Source organism: Protopterus annectens, chromosome 12.part0 (genome assembly GCF_019279795.1).
Source record: "Protopterus annectens isolate FY-2018-M chromosome 12.part0, PAN1.0, whole genome shotgun sequence".
In the NCBI taxonomy this organism is placed as follows: domain Eukaryota; kingdom Metazoa; phylum Chordata; order Ceratodontiformes; family Protopteridae; genus Protopterus; species Protopterus annectens.
In genome coordinates this window covers 945,716,150-945,729,127 of record NC_056746.1, presented here as the reverse complement: position 1 = coordinate 945,729,127, position 12,978 = coordinate 945,716,150, and positions in this window count along the sequence as shown.

The window sequence follows — 12,978 nt, the reverse complement described above, 5'->3', positions numbered from 1 at the left end:
ATAAACAAAAGTAATACAATCAGATAGCCATTTGGAGAGAGTACGCTTTGTCACTGCCATGCCCTTTCTGTTGTCCGCAAAGGCTATAAAGAGTTGGTCTGCTTTTCTGTGATCCTTTGTTCTATCTAGATAGAATCTGAGTTGTCTATGAACATCCAACTTGTGTAACATATATTCCAGCTTATTGGAATGGTTTTTGAAAAATGTGGGGAGTTCAATAGACTGATTAATGTTGTTGACTGAACAAACCTTGGGAAGAAAGGACGGGTTGGTGCGTAGGGATACCCTATCTGGGTGAAAAATCAAATATGGGTGCTTAATGGAAAGAGCTTGAAGTTCTGACACTCATCTGGCTGAAGTGATAGCTACTAGAAAGAGAGTTTTCCATGACAAGAACTTTAAAGAACAGGACGAGGCTGGTTCAAAGGGTGGTAGCATTAGTTGGGATAAAAGGAAGTTTAGATTCCACGGAGCTGTAGGGAACCTGACTGGTGGTCTAATATGAAAGGACCCTTTTAGAAAAGCCTTACAAAGCCTATGAGTCATAATAGGCTCCATTCTCTCCTACATGAAAGTTTGAAATAGCAGCCAATTGAACCCTCAAGGTGGCAGGAGAAGCTCCTTGGTGAAATAGCATGGATAGAAACTCTAAAACTTTGTTTAGTGGGGCTATTAAGGGATCTAAATGTTGTGCAGTTGCCCAGAATACAAAGCGCTTCCACTTACTTGTGTAAATTTTTGTAGTGGAAGCTTTATGAGAGGCTACTAGAATGTTCTGAACCGCAGGAGAAAGAAGATCAGACCTGGCTAAGAAGGGAAGCGGAGCAGCCAAGCTGCTAGTCTGAGGGACAGGAGCGATGGGTGGGGAGCCCCTGACGAATGGGGGTCCAGGATCCAGGGCTCCCGTATTTGGTGTGCTTGAAGAAAGGGAAACCAAATTTGACGAGGCCAGAATGGGGCAATGAGAATTACAGCCCTTTCCAGATTCTTGGCTTTCTGCAGAAACCTTGGTATCAGAGGTATAGGAGGGAAGGCGTACAGGAGACCCAGGGGCCAATCGTGAATCAGAGCGTCCCTGGGGACTTCCCCTGGCGGGGGTAATAGGGCAAAGTAGCTTCTGCATTTGGCATTCATTGGAGACACAAACAGATCGCAGCAAGGCTGGCCCCACTTGCGGAATATCATGTCCGCTATTGTCTGTTTGAGGGACCACTCGTGAGGTAACAGGATGGCTCTGCTCAACCTGTCCGCTATGACGTTGGATAACCCCGGGATGTGCGTTGCTATCAGAAAGCGACCCGTGGACTCTGCCCATTGCCAAATTCTCATGGCCTCTCTGCACAACTGGTAAGATTTGGTTCCCCCTTGTTTGTTTATGTACCAGACTACAGACATGTTGTCCGTTTGAACTGCAATGGTCCCTAGAGGTAGAAGGGGAGAAAAGTGTTGCAATGCTAGGAACACTGCCCTCATCTCCAGAACATTGATGTGCAGGTTGTACTCTAGATTGGTCCATTCGCCTTGGACTGTCTGTCCCTGAAAGATGCCCCCCCACCCTATCAGGGAAGCGTCCGTGGTCACTGTAGCTGTTGGAGTGGGTAGCACAAATGGCCGGCTGCCGGTGAGATTGCAATTCTGTAGCCACCAAGATAGGTGTGTCTTGCAGATGTTTGTGATGTGAATTTCGTGTGTCAGCAGTAACTGTTGGAACGACCATTGTGCGAACAGCAGCCATTGAAGAACTCTCATGTGCAGTCTTCCCAAGGGTATTGCAATGAGGGAAGCCGACATGAGTCCCAAAACTTTTAGAACCAGTTTGGCCGGGGATTTCTTGGACAACAGGAGTAGAGATATGTGATTTTGTAGAGAGGCTATTCTTTCTGGGGGAAGTCTTAGAATCAAGCAACGGGTATCCAAATCTGCTCCTATGAATGAGATATGCTGTGACGGCTGTAATGCAGATTTTTCAAAATTTATGGAAATTCCGAGTTGAACACAAAGTTCGAGTGTGTAATCCCTGGCCTGTATCAGTCGATGCTCGGTGGAGGCAGTAAGGAGCCAGTCGTCCAGATACGGAAACACCTGGAATCCTAGGCGTCTCAAGTGAGACGCTACCACTGCCATGCATTTGGTGAAAACCCTGGGGGATGAGGTTAGACCAAAGGGCAGGGCCCGAAACTGATAGTAACTGGCTCCCAGCCTGAAGCGCAAGTGATCCCTGGATGCTCTGGCCATTTTGATGTGGTAGTATGCGTCCTTGAGATCTATTGAGCACATCCAGTCGTCCTTCTGTAAGAATGGAAGGATCGATTGAAGCGTGACCATCCGGAACTTTTCTTTCTTGACGAAGGTATTGAGACTGCTTAGGTCCAGAATTGGCCTCCAGTCCCCTGTCTTTTTTGGAACTAAAAAGAACCTTGAGTAAGTTCTGAATCCTCTTTGGTCCGCCGGGACTGGTTGGATGACTTTTTTCTAGCAGCTTTGAAATTTCTATAGCTGCAGGTTCTCACAGATGGGGCGGTACATCTGGGAATCTTTTCTGCGGCAACGGGGAAATAGAAATGGAATTGTGTAACCTCTGGTAATAATGCTTTTTACTCATCTGTCTGAGGTAAGACTTTGCCAGGCCTGAGGGTATAAAGCTAAGCGACCCCCGACTGCCTCCAGAGCAGGACAGTCGGGCCTCCCTTCAGGAGTGCTGGAAAGGCTTCCCAGGGACCGTATCCCTGTCGCCTTGGTTTTGCAGACCCCCTCTGCCGCCAGGGCGATGTCTTCCACTTCTGCCCCCCCCTCTGCCTCTGGAGGGGGCATCACCCTGTGTGCTTGGGAAAGTACCCTGGGGTTTACGAAACCACATTTTTCCACCTCGTTGCCCTTTGGGGTACGGTCTGGATGGGGTGGAAAAACGGACTCCGACAGCAGACAGAGTCTTTCCCTCTTGCTCACACCGGGTAAGGGTCTCCTTTACTTTGGGGCCAAAGAGAGTGGCACCATCAAATGGGGCATTAGTAAAGGAAGATTTGAAGGCTTCCGCAAAGGAGCATAAGCGCATCCAGGATTGTCTACGGAGAGCAATCACTGAAGCCGCAGCCCTACTCGACCCTTCGGCTGCATACGAAATGAGCCTCATGGACGAGTTCACAATTGATGTAAGGGTATTGAGCTGTGCTATAACCTTTTCCGCGACAGCAGCATCTGTAGTACCCTGGAGGGTATCTCCCAACTCTTTGACTAGATACCTCTGTAAACGTGTGAAATGTGTCAAATAGTTCAGCGATCGCATGGAAAAAGTCGCTGAACTAAAAATGCGCTTCCCATACCTGTCCATGGTCCTAGAATCTCTGTTAGGCAGATGGACAGATGAGGAAGATTCAGACATTTCCTTTTTAGTGGCAGCTGCCACCACCATAGCGTCCACTGGAACTCCCTTTGTGAGGTATGCCTTATCCTGAGGGGCCGTAATATACTTATTAGGCTTTCTGGGGACTGGCTCCACTGTGTCAGGTGTCTCCCACGCCCTTCGAGCAATCAAATCCATCAACTCATCGAAGGGCGGAGTGACCCAGGAGGAAGAAGGGCGAGCACCGAATGCCTTCAGCAAGACTGACTCATCCTCAGAAGGGGGTAGGGCTTGCCAATCACCTCTCTGTTTTAGGATCTCCAGGATGTCAGAAAAGGAGACATCCTCCGAAGGTGATTTTGGGGACCCTTCTGACTCATCCAAGTCAGTGTCCGATGTTAAGGACTCTTGTGGAGAATCCAAGTGCCTCCTCTTACACAATCTTTTCCTTGGGACTTCCTCGGGGGGGCATCCGATGAAGCCTCCGAGGAAGAGGGGGCTCCCTCTGGGAGCGGCTGAGACACTGGTGCTCAACGCTTTTGAGTAGCCGTAGGTGCAGAAGAGGATAACGGGCCTTTATGGGAGGGAGACGCTGTTTCTGCTGAGGTAGTTGTCTGGGAAGACAATACCTTCCTCATAAGATCGAAGGCGCCTGGACCCCGAGCCGAAGAATCCCCCGGTTCCGAAGAACGTGGAAGAATCTCCGACGCAGAAGCCAAGGGCACCGATCCCGAGGACGGAGCCGAGGTGATCCGTGCCGATGCACCGAGAGGGAGAGTCGGCACCGAAACATCGGTTCGGCTCTCAGTCCCGGAACCAAGGATAGATCGTCGGCTCCGCGAGTCCGGGAGAGGTTCCGACGGAGTCGAGGTAAATGGTGCCGACCGAGAAAGGGACGGTTCCAGCACCAAGGGCTCTACAATCAACAAATCAGCGTCTCCCGGCTCCGAGGGCTGAACAGGTCTCGGAGGAGGATCAGATGGAGACAAGGGAAGGCCTTCGAGTCTCGACACCAACTGAGAGGAGACTGCAATAAGTTTGGATAGGGCCGTGTTCTCCATCAGCTTCTGCACCACACGGTCTACGTCGGTGTCAGAGAGGGGCCTGGAAGACCGCATCAAAGAAATCGAAGACGGTGCCGACCTCAAAAGAGCCAGAGGTGGCAGTTCTGTTACCGGTTCCAAGACTCGAGGCTCGGTGACAGACACTAGCTCAATACTCGGCCCCGAAGTCTGTGGAACCGGTGAACGAACTTTAAAAGAAGAGCTTGGAGCCGATGACGTAGGCTCCGAAGTCTTCGACTCCTTAGAAGATTTAGAAGTCTGGTCTGACTTATCTAAAGCCTCTTGAAAGGCAGGCTTCAGAAGACCCCTGTCCATGAGCTTCCTGCGCCTATCTGTCATGACCCTTCCACTAAAGGAGTGACATATGGAGCAGTCCTCCTGAAGATGGAGAGGGCCAAGACAGTAGACACAGGAGCTATGGTTGTCTGTGACAGACATCTTCTGTCCGCACTGACATCTCTTAAACCCTGACTTAACTTTGTCAGACATGTCAAAAAAGTCACAACAGCTAGTGAAATTACACCAATACACTTAAACATAGCCAAAGGCCAAGAAAAAATGTTCTGAAGTAATAACTGTAAGTCAAATCCGAAATTTAGTGAGTGGGGTAGGCCCTAGGATCCTAATTCTAAACAAAACTGTTTTAAAACACTAAGATTTAGACAATCGGAACCGAAGACCCATACACACACACACACACACACACACACACTAAAAAGTGTCATAATCTAATAACTTTAGATCAAAATTTTTGAAGAAAAAAAAGGTAAATCTTATCTGAAGTTGGCTCAGAGCTCTTCAAACGATGTGATCAGTTGCAGCGGCAAACTAGATCTGAGGTAAGGGCAGAGGGAATTGTGGGAGATAGGTTGGTCTCGAGCTTCTTCTCGATGCAGAGCTTTGCTAAGCGGCCGACTCTGAGCCGAGGATCGGCTCCGAACCCATGTGTAAGAACAAACGGCGAGATTGAACACTCTCACATCACTTTTTAGGTCAAACAGATTATGTCCATCCTTCATTTTAAAGATAAAGCTCTAGTCACATGACTTATGACATAAAAATCACGATTACCAAATACATATGGAAAAAATGATATATAGATATAGAATGTGTGTTTGTGTGTATATGGGTTCACTTCTGAAGCTTGAAATACTGAAATATCGAATTTTAGTATCTCCAGACCAGAAGAACGAAAGTGCAGTTGTTTGAAGCTGCACTTTGTCAAATCTGAGAATGTCGAATGTGAGGTAAGTACTTCCTGGTGTGTGTGTGTGTGTGTATAGTTGTTCTGTCTTTAAGAAGTAGTGGTTTCTGGGTGTTGAAGATGGTGATTGGTGATTGGTGTACAGTTGTGTAGTATTTAAGGATTTAGGGTAAGGATGTGTCTTTGTAATGTTTTTGGATGTTGTAGGTGTAGCTTAGGGTAGGTGGGTGATGGTGTGTGTGTATAGGTGTTGAGAATGGCGATTGTTTTATGTGTGGTTTGTGTGTAATGGGAGTGTAGGGCTGTAAAGGTAGGCATGTTCCTGTTTCTGTGTTAGTGTGACCTCAGAGTTGGTATATATAAGTAGGTGGTGGGGGTGTAGGGGGCACAACCCCCCACTTGGGGGGATGTGGGGGTGCAGGGGGCTTGCCCCCCTGCTTAAACGTAGAGTAGTGTGTTTTGTTATTTTATTTATTTTTTTTGTGTGTTTTTATGTCGAGGGAGGGTTCGGTGTTTTGAATATTGGTATTTTGGGATTTCGTGGTTGTGGAGTTTCATTCTTCTGGTCTCGAGATAGTGAAATTCGATATTTCAGTATTTTGAGCTTCAGAAGTGAAAATATATATATATATTTATATATATATATATATATATATACACACACACACACACACACACACACACACACACACACACACACACACACACACACACACACACAATGTAATTTCTAAATTCTGCATTGCTTCAACTTTAAAACAGGTTTGATACTCAGTTTCATTCAAACTTGGAAAAATATCGGACAGTAATCTAGTTATCCAATTACACCATGTGTTCTGTCTCTAGTGCAGTCACCACCTCTAACACGCTGACATATTATTTGAAGAACAGGAAACTTGAAATAATGTTCAATATCCTTTTCAGAATTGCTAACATAATGCAATATGTACTATATTTTTGTATCACAATTTGCATATACTCTTAGTATGTGGTAGTACAATCAGTATATATGTTTACAAAACATACAGTCACCACATAGCCACGTCTCCATCTTCTAAGTATAAGCAATATTTGATTTATAAAATTGTTGTTACTTATATCCTTACATTTAGGTTCCTAGCCCTTTTGTAGTCTAGGGAATAAAAATCTGAGAAGGAAGAGGCCCAGGTCTACTAAGACACAGTTGTTCCCGACAAGAGGAAAGGTAAAGACATCCAATATTGTTTATAACTTGTCTTCATACATTTTGACTAATGTAGAAAACCAACTTTTAAGGGAATAATTTACATACTTGCACAAAATGGTGAACTGACAGACTCATTAACTGATTTGTGATTTACAAGATTATTGAATGTAAATTTTATTTTTCTACATACTAAAGGAAATGTGATTAATTCTGACAGAAAACCTCATACATTCATTCCCAATAGTAATGCTATAGTAACTGTGTTTCAACAAGCTTCTGAAAATGGAAGAGGAATTTTAATTTTTAACAAATTAGAGGGATGCATTACATTCTCTTCTGAATAATTGTACTATAATCATTAAAAACGCTAAGATGGGAGCATAGTTATTAGAGTAGACTATGATGATAGTATTTTAAGTTTGTTGAGAGCTAACACATGAACAGTAATAAACTGAGTGGACAACATAAATAGGAAATTAAGTAATGAAGTATATGGAATGTTTGTTGATGGATATGTAGCACTGGATGAATTATTTTTTTTCACATGCCCCACATGATTGTTCCAATATATTATGGGTTACCTAAAATTCATAAACCTTTTGAAAATCCACCGATGAGATTGGCTGTCTCTGGGAGAGGATGGATCACAGATTCCTTGTCCCATGTATTTGGAAATGAAGTTAAAATAGGTATTATTAAAACCTGTTAGCTGCATCAAAGATATGCATTTCCTCAAACATTTATATGAATGGACAAATAAAGACAGTACTTCATACACGTTTGCTATTCTTGATGTATATTTACTCTTCACTATGATGCTCAGTGATATAGGGTTGGATTATCCAAGATTATATATTCAGTAAACACACTGATAAAAGTAATCTGGCTGTACATAATCTCTTTAGTTTGCTTGAATTGGTACTCTGCACTAATGTAAGCAAGGTTACTATTTACAAAAATGCAGTGTAGCTATGGGTATTATGGTTGCAAATACTTAAATTTTATACTGTCTTAGAGATGTGAGAGAAGGAATATCTTTTCTCTATTAGTAATGTATATAGAGAAAAATCTTAGTATATAAATGCTTTGTTGATATTTTAAAATAGGGGATGGTGATGAATATGAATTTGTAAAACATCTTAAGACAGAATATTTCTTGAGTTTTAGAAATCATAATTCATACACAACAGACTTTCTAGATGTTGGCTTTATTAAGACAAGATGGTAGTACAGGTTGACAATCCCTAATCCGAAATTCTGAAATCTGAAGTTTTTTTCGTGCATTTGTTGGCCTCGCACACTGCTCGGTGCTTGTACTAATAGCAGTGCATAAGTGCACCAGCTGATCACCGATATCTTTGCTGCTCTGTCTTTAATTTTACAGTGTAAATGTCTGAAAGAGCTGCATATAATCCAATGGGTAATTCTGAGAAAAAGAAAAAAGAAAATCATTATCAATAATGCAGAAGATGGAGTGTTTGCAGAAGCTTGATCATGGTGTGTCCGTGCAGCATCTTACTGAAGAATATTGTGTTGGAATTACAACTGTGTATGATTTAAAGCAGCAGAAAGACAAGTTACTCAAGTTTTATAGTGACAGTGAAGACCATAAACTAATGAAAGATAGGAAAACACTGCATAAGGCAAAAATGAAGACCTTGACCATGTGTTGATAGAGTAGATTCAACAAGGAAGTGAACGCATGCCACTGACGGGTTTGTTGGTCATAAAACAAGCAAGATAATATCATGAAAAACTTAAAATTGAATGTGACCATCCAGAAGGTTGGCTGCAGAAATTTAAGAAGTGTAATAGTTTAAAATATCTAAAAATCTGTGGTGAAAAAGTTTTGGCTGATCAGGAAGCAGCTGAAAATTACATTGAAGAATTTGTCAGGATAATACCTGATGAAAACCTAAGTCCTGAACAAGTGTACAATGCTGATGAAACAGCTCTCTACTGGTGTTACATCCCTAGAAAAATTTTAATGGCTGACATGAAAGTGCCAACAGGTTGTAAGGATGCTAAAGATATGTTAACTATTCTTGGGTGTGCTCACGTTGCAGGGCACACACAAGGTGAAGTTGGCAGTAATTGGAAAATGCAAACATCCAAGATGCCTGCAGTAATTGGGAAAGGCAAACATCCAAGATGCCTGAAGGGTGCACACCATTTACCCATGCATTATTATGCAAACAAGAAAGCATGGGTTGCCAGAGAAATGCTTTCTGACTGGTTCAATAACCACTTCATACCAGGGGCCTGAATTAATTGCAGACAAGCTGGGTTGGAAGAAAACTGTAAAATTTTACTGTTCCTGGACAACTGCTCCGCACATCACCCTGCTGAACTTTTTGTGAAAAGTAATGTTTTTGGAATTTACCTCCCCTCGAATGTTACATCATTACTGCATCCTTTTATGATCAATGAAGAGCAAATACGAAAAAAAAAAATTTTCCAATATAATTTTTATTACATTTTTTTGATATACAGAACAAATATAGCAAGATAACTGGCTTTCAACTAAAGTACGTTACAATCCAAGGAAAAAAAAAACAGGAAATTTAAAGTATCAGACATATGAATTGCAATGTTAGTACAGCAGTTAGAGATAAACTATATAATACAGTATTTGTTCACTTGTTTTGTAAAAATAGTGATATACTTTTTAAATTCTCACACAAATCGTATGTAACCATATGTCTAGGCCTACCTATTAAACTATATACACTTGGTTATCATTTGTAAAGAATGTTGTACAAAAAATTATTAGAAATTAGTTGAACAAGTATAATCAAAAGGTATGCTCAAACTCAAATTACTTATATCTCTGGGAAAATGGATGGATCTTCTCAACCCACAAATGATAGGGTTCAGGCATTTGGTATATGGAATTAAATAGGAAACCTTTAAATGAAGGTAGAAAGATAAGGGTCTGATTAATTATTTCTATGAGGCTTTTCCAGTATTTCTGGAAGTATTTTATTTTCTTTTAACTTATTGTACCTAGTTTGCTCACAAGAACATATTTAGTAGCAAAAGTTTTAAACTCTTTCCAAGATGTTTTGGTTCTATCTAGCCAATTAAGTATTATATAGGTTTTGAGGAAAGCACACAGTGTTACAATGATATGTTTGGACTCAAGGTTGTAAGAGTTGGAAAATATATTTAGAATTGCCATTTCCCACGAAAGAGTATAGTTCATGTATCCCATTTTCCTGAGTTGTGCTCTCAAAAAGCAACATAATTTGTATATGTTTTTACAGGACTAGAATATGTGTAAGGTATTGGCTACTGAGGTACAGCATATGTGACAGAGAGGTGAAACAGTGGGGTTAGTTTTATTCAAAAAGAATGGCGTGTGATAAGCACTGTTGTTTATCATAAACTGAATGTAAATTAATTTTTTGAAAGGGGATAGTTTTAGAGTTAAATCAATTGCCACTAACTTTTGGTCAACAGTTAATTCCTTGTTTTGGCTATCCCAATACTTGGAGTAAAGGATTGTGTCTTGGTGCTTTATTTTTGATACTAAATTGTAAGTATCCGATAACATTTTGGTCTTTAGCATAAGCAGAGCTGCTAATTGTTGATAAAGTTGGAATTCTAATAGTGTTATTTTAACCTCAGCTGTAAAAAGAGTTATTAGATACATTTGTTTAGTAATTGTATACATTTTTTATTAACAGCTAAAGATGCTATAATAGAATCAAATGACAGATTCTTGATCTTATAAAAAATCCCAAACTAGGCAGTTCTTAATGAGTGGAAATTTGTCTAGATTTAACATATTATTTAATCTGAAGTTGGGATTTAAGTGGATTGGTTGAACCATAATTAAGGAATTTTTTTAAATTTAAGGATGTTATGAGCTTTTGGAAACAGAGTATTTTTCACTAATGCAGGATGAATCTTAAAGTTTTTAAGAGTTTTAGTATTTAAGAAAGGGATAGCTTTTGGTTCAGTTTGGAATAATTGATGTGATAGTAATAGATTTTTACCCAAAGCGGGTGCCAACATTTATTTGAAGGTTCAAAATTGATAATGCGTATGATACAACTGGCATTAATTATGTTATAGTACGTTTGAAAGTCAGGGAGGCCCATTCTTCCTTTCTCTTTGGGGAGGGTGAGTCTGGAGTAGTTCATCCTAGTATTTTTAGGGTACCAGATACATTTACCTAGTAAACTTTCCATTTTTGAGAAAAAGCTGTTAGGAATATTCTGATTAATGGCATAAAAATGAAAAAGGATGTTCATTTTTATAATTGCTATCTTAGAAAGTGGGGAAAGTTTTAGATGTTTCCATTTTGTGAAATCTTCCAGGATTTTGGACCATGTTTTATACATTATTTTTAATTACTTCCTGTTGAGGGTGAGTGAAAGTAATACCGAGATATTTGAGTGAATAATTTACTTTGTTTGTTGTGTCTGGTATGAAGAATTCTTTGTCTTGGGGGATTTAGTAGATAAATTATTGATTTGTTTGGATTAATTGCATAATTTGAGAATAATGAAAACTTATCAATGGTGCTTAGAATCTTTTCTAAATCCGTTGAGGGAAACACAAAGTAAATATTTAAATCATCCACAAAAGCAGTACATCTCACTAGAACCTTAGAAAAGTATACAGAATGTTGGAATGTTTTTTGACTTAATTTCAGGAGAAGTACTTCTAAATAGAGGTTGAATAGATATGGTGAAAGTGGGCATCCCTGCCTTGTGCCGTTGATTATTTGAATTAGGTTTGATTTATTTTTGTTTATATTTAACGTGGTACTCGCTTTATTAAAAAAGGGTTCTGAACATATTGATATATTCATCAGGAAAATCATAGTGCTTCAGAATCTTGAAGAGAAAATGTAAGTTGACTCTGTCAAAGGCTTTAGAATTGATGATAACATTTTTATATCTAGATTAATGCAATTGGTCGGTAATCATTGGGGCTGAAATTCTTAGCATTGGGCTTTTGTTTAAAAATAGTTTTGGAATTATTAATGTAAAGATCGGTGATGCCAAATCTAGTTATATAATTATAAACTTTTAGTAGAATAGGTGCTAGTAGTAGCTTAAAGGATTTATAAAATTCTGCTACATATCCATCAGGACCTGGGGCTTTTCCTGGTTTCAACTTATTTATAGCTAAGAGCATTTCATCAGTAGTTAATGGTGACTTGAGAGAGTTTCTTTGCATGTCATTTAGTTTTGGGAATTGTAAATCTTCTAAGAAGTTTTCAGTGGACAGATCTTCAACTTGTTTTTGGGGGCCATAAACTTCTTAATAAATCTCTTCAAAGACCTGAATAATTTCCTTATCAGAGATGAGAAAGTTGTTGTTATGGTTAATTTGCTTTATCTTAGAGGGTGAAGGTTTGATATTAATTATCCTAGCCAGCATTCTAGAAGGGGTTTGAGCCAATTCAGCATATCTGTGAAGATGCCTAAGTTCCATAAGAGAGTACTTGTTTAGATGGATTTCATGCAATTGTTTTTGCAGGGAGATTATCTGGTTTTCTATATCTATAGAGTACTTAGTTTGCAGTTAGCCTTTTTAGTTCAGATTCTAATGTAGTCATTTGCGATTTAGCTTGTTTTTTGATTAGGGCAGCTTTTTGTATTAGAATTTCTCTGAGAGTTGCCTTAGCTGCAGCCCATTGTTTGTCATGTGGAATATCAGAGGTGTCCAAGGTATTGATTGTGAGAGAAATTCCTGAAATGCTTGACAAACATTTTTATTTAGAAGGTTTGAATTAAAGGTCCAGTTTGACAGGAAGTGGTCACATGGGTTGGATCTATACACACATCAGATTTATTTTAGCACGGTCAGATAAATTTCTAGGATCAATGCTGTAATTTGTTTCATAATTTGTGAAAATATTTGAAATTAGAAAAAAGTCTATTCTAGACCACGATTTATGGTATGTTGAGAAAAATGTAAACTTACTGATTGAAGGACCATCTCTATGGGATTCAAACGGATCATATAAGTTAAAATCATCCATTAATTTGTTAATAAGGGTAGTTAGCCCTGTAGACTGTTTATTATCCTTGTAAGTTCTATCTAACTCAGGCCTAATAGTCATGTTCCAATCCCCTCCCAATAATAATAGACAATTCTGAAATTTTTCTAAAAGTGTACAACTTTCGTATATGAAAGTGGATTGGTACATGCAGGGACTGTATAC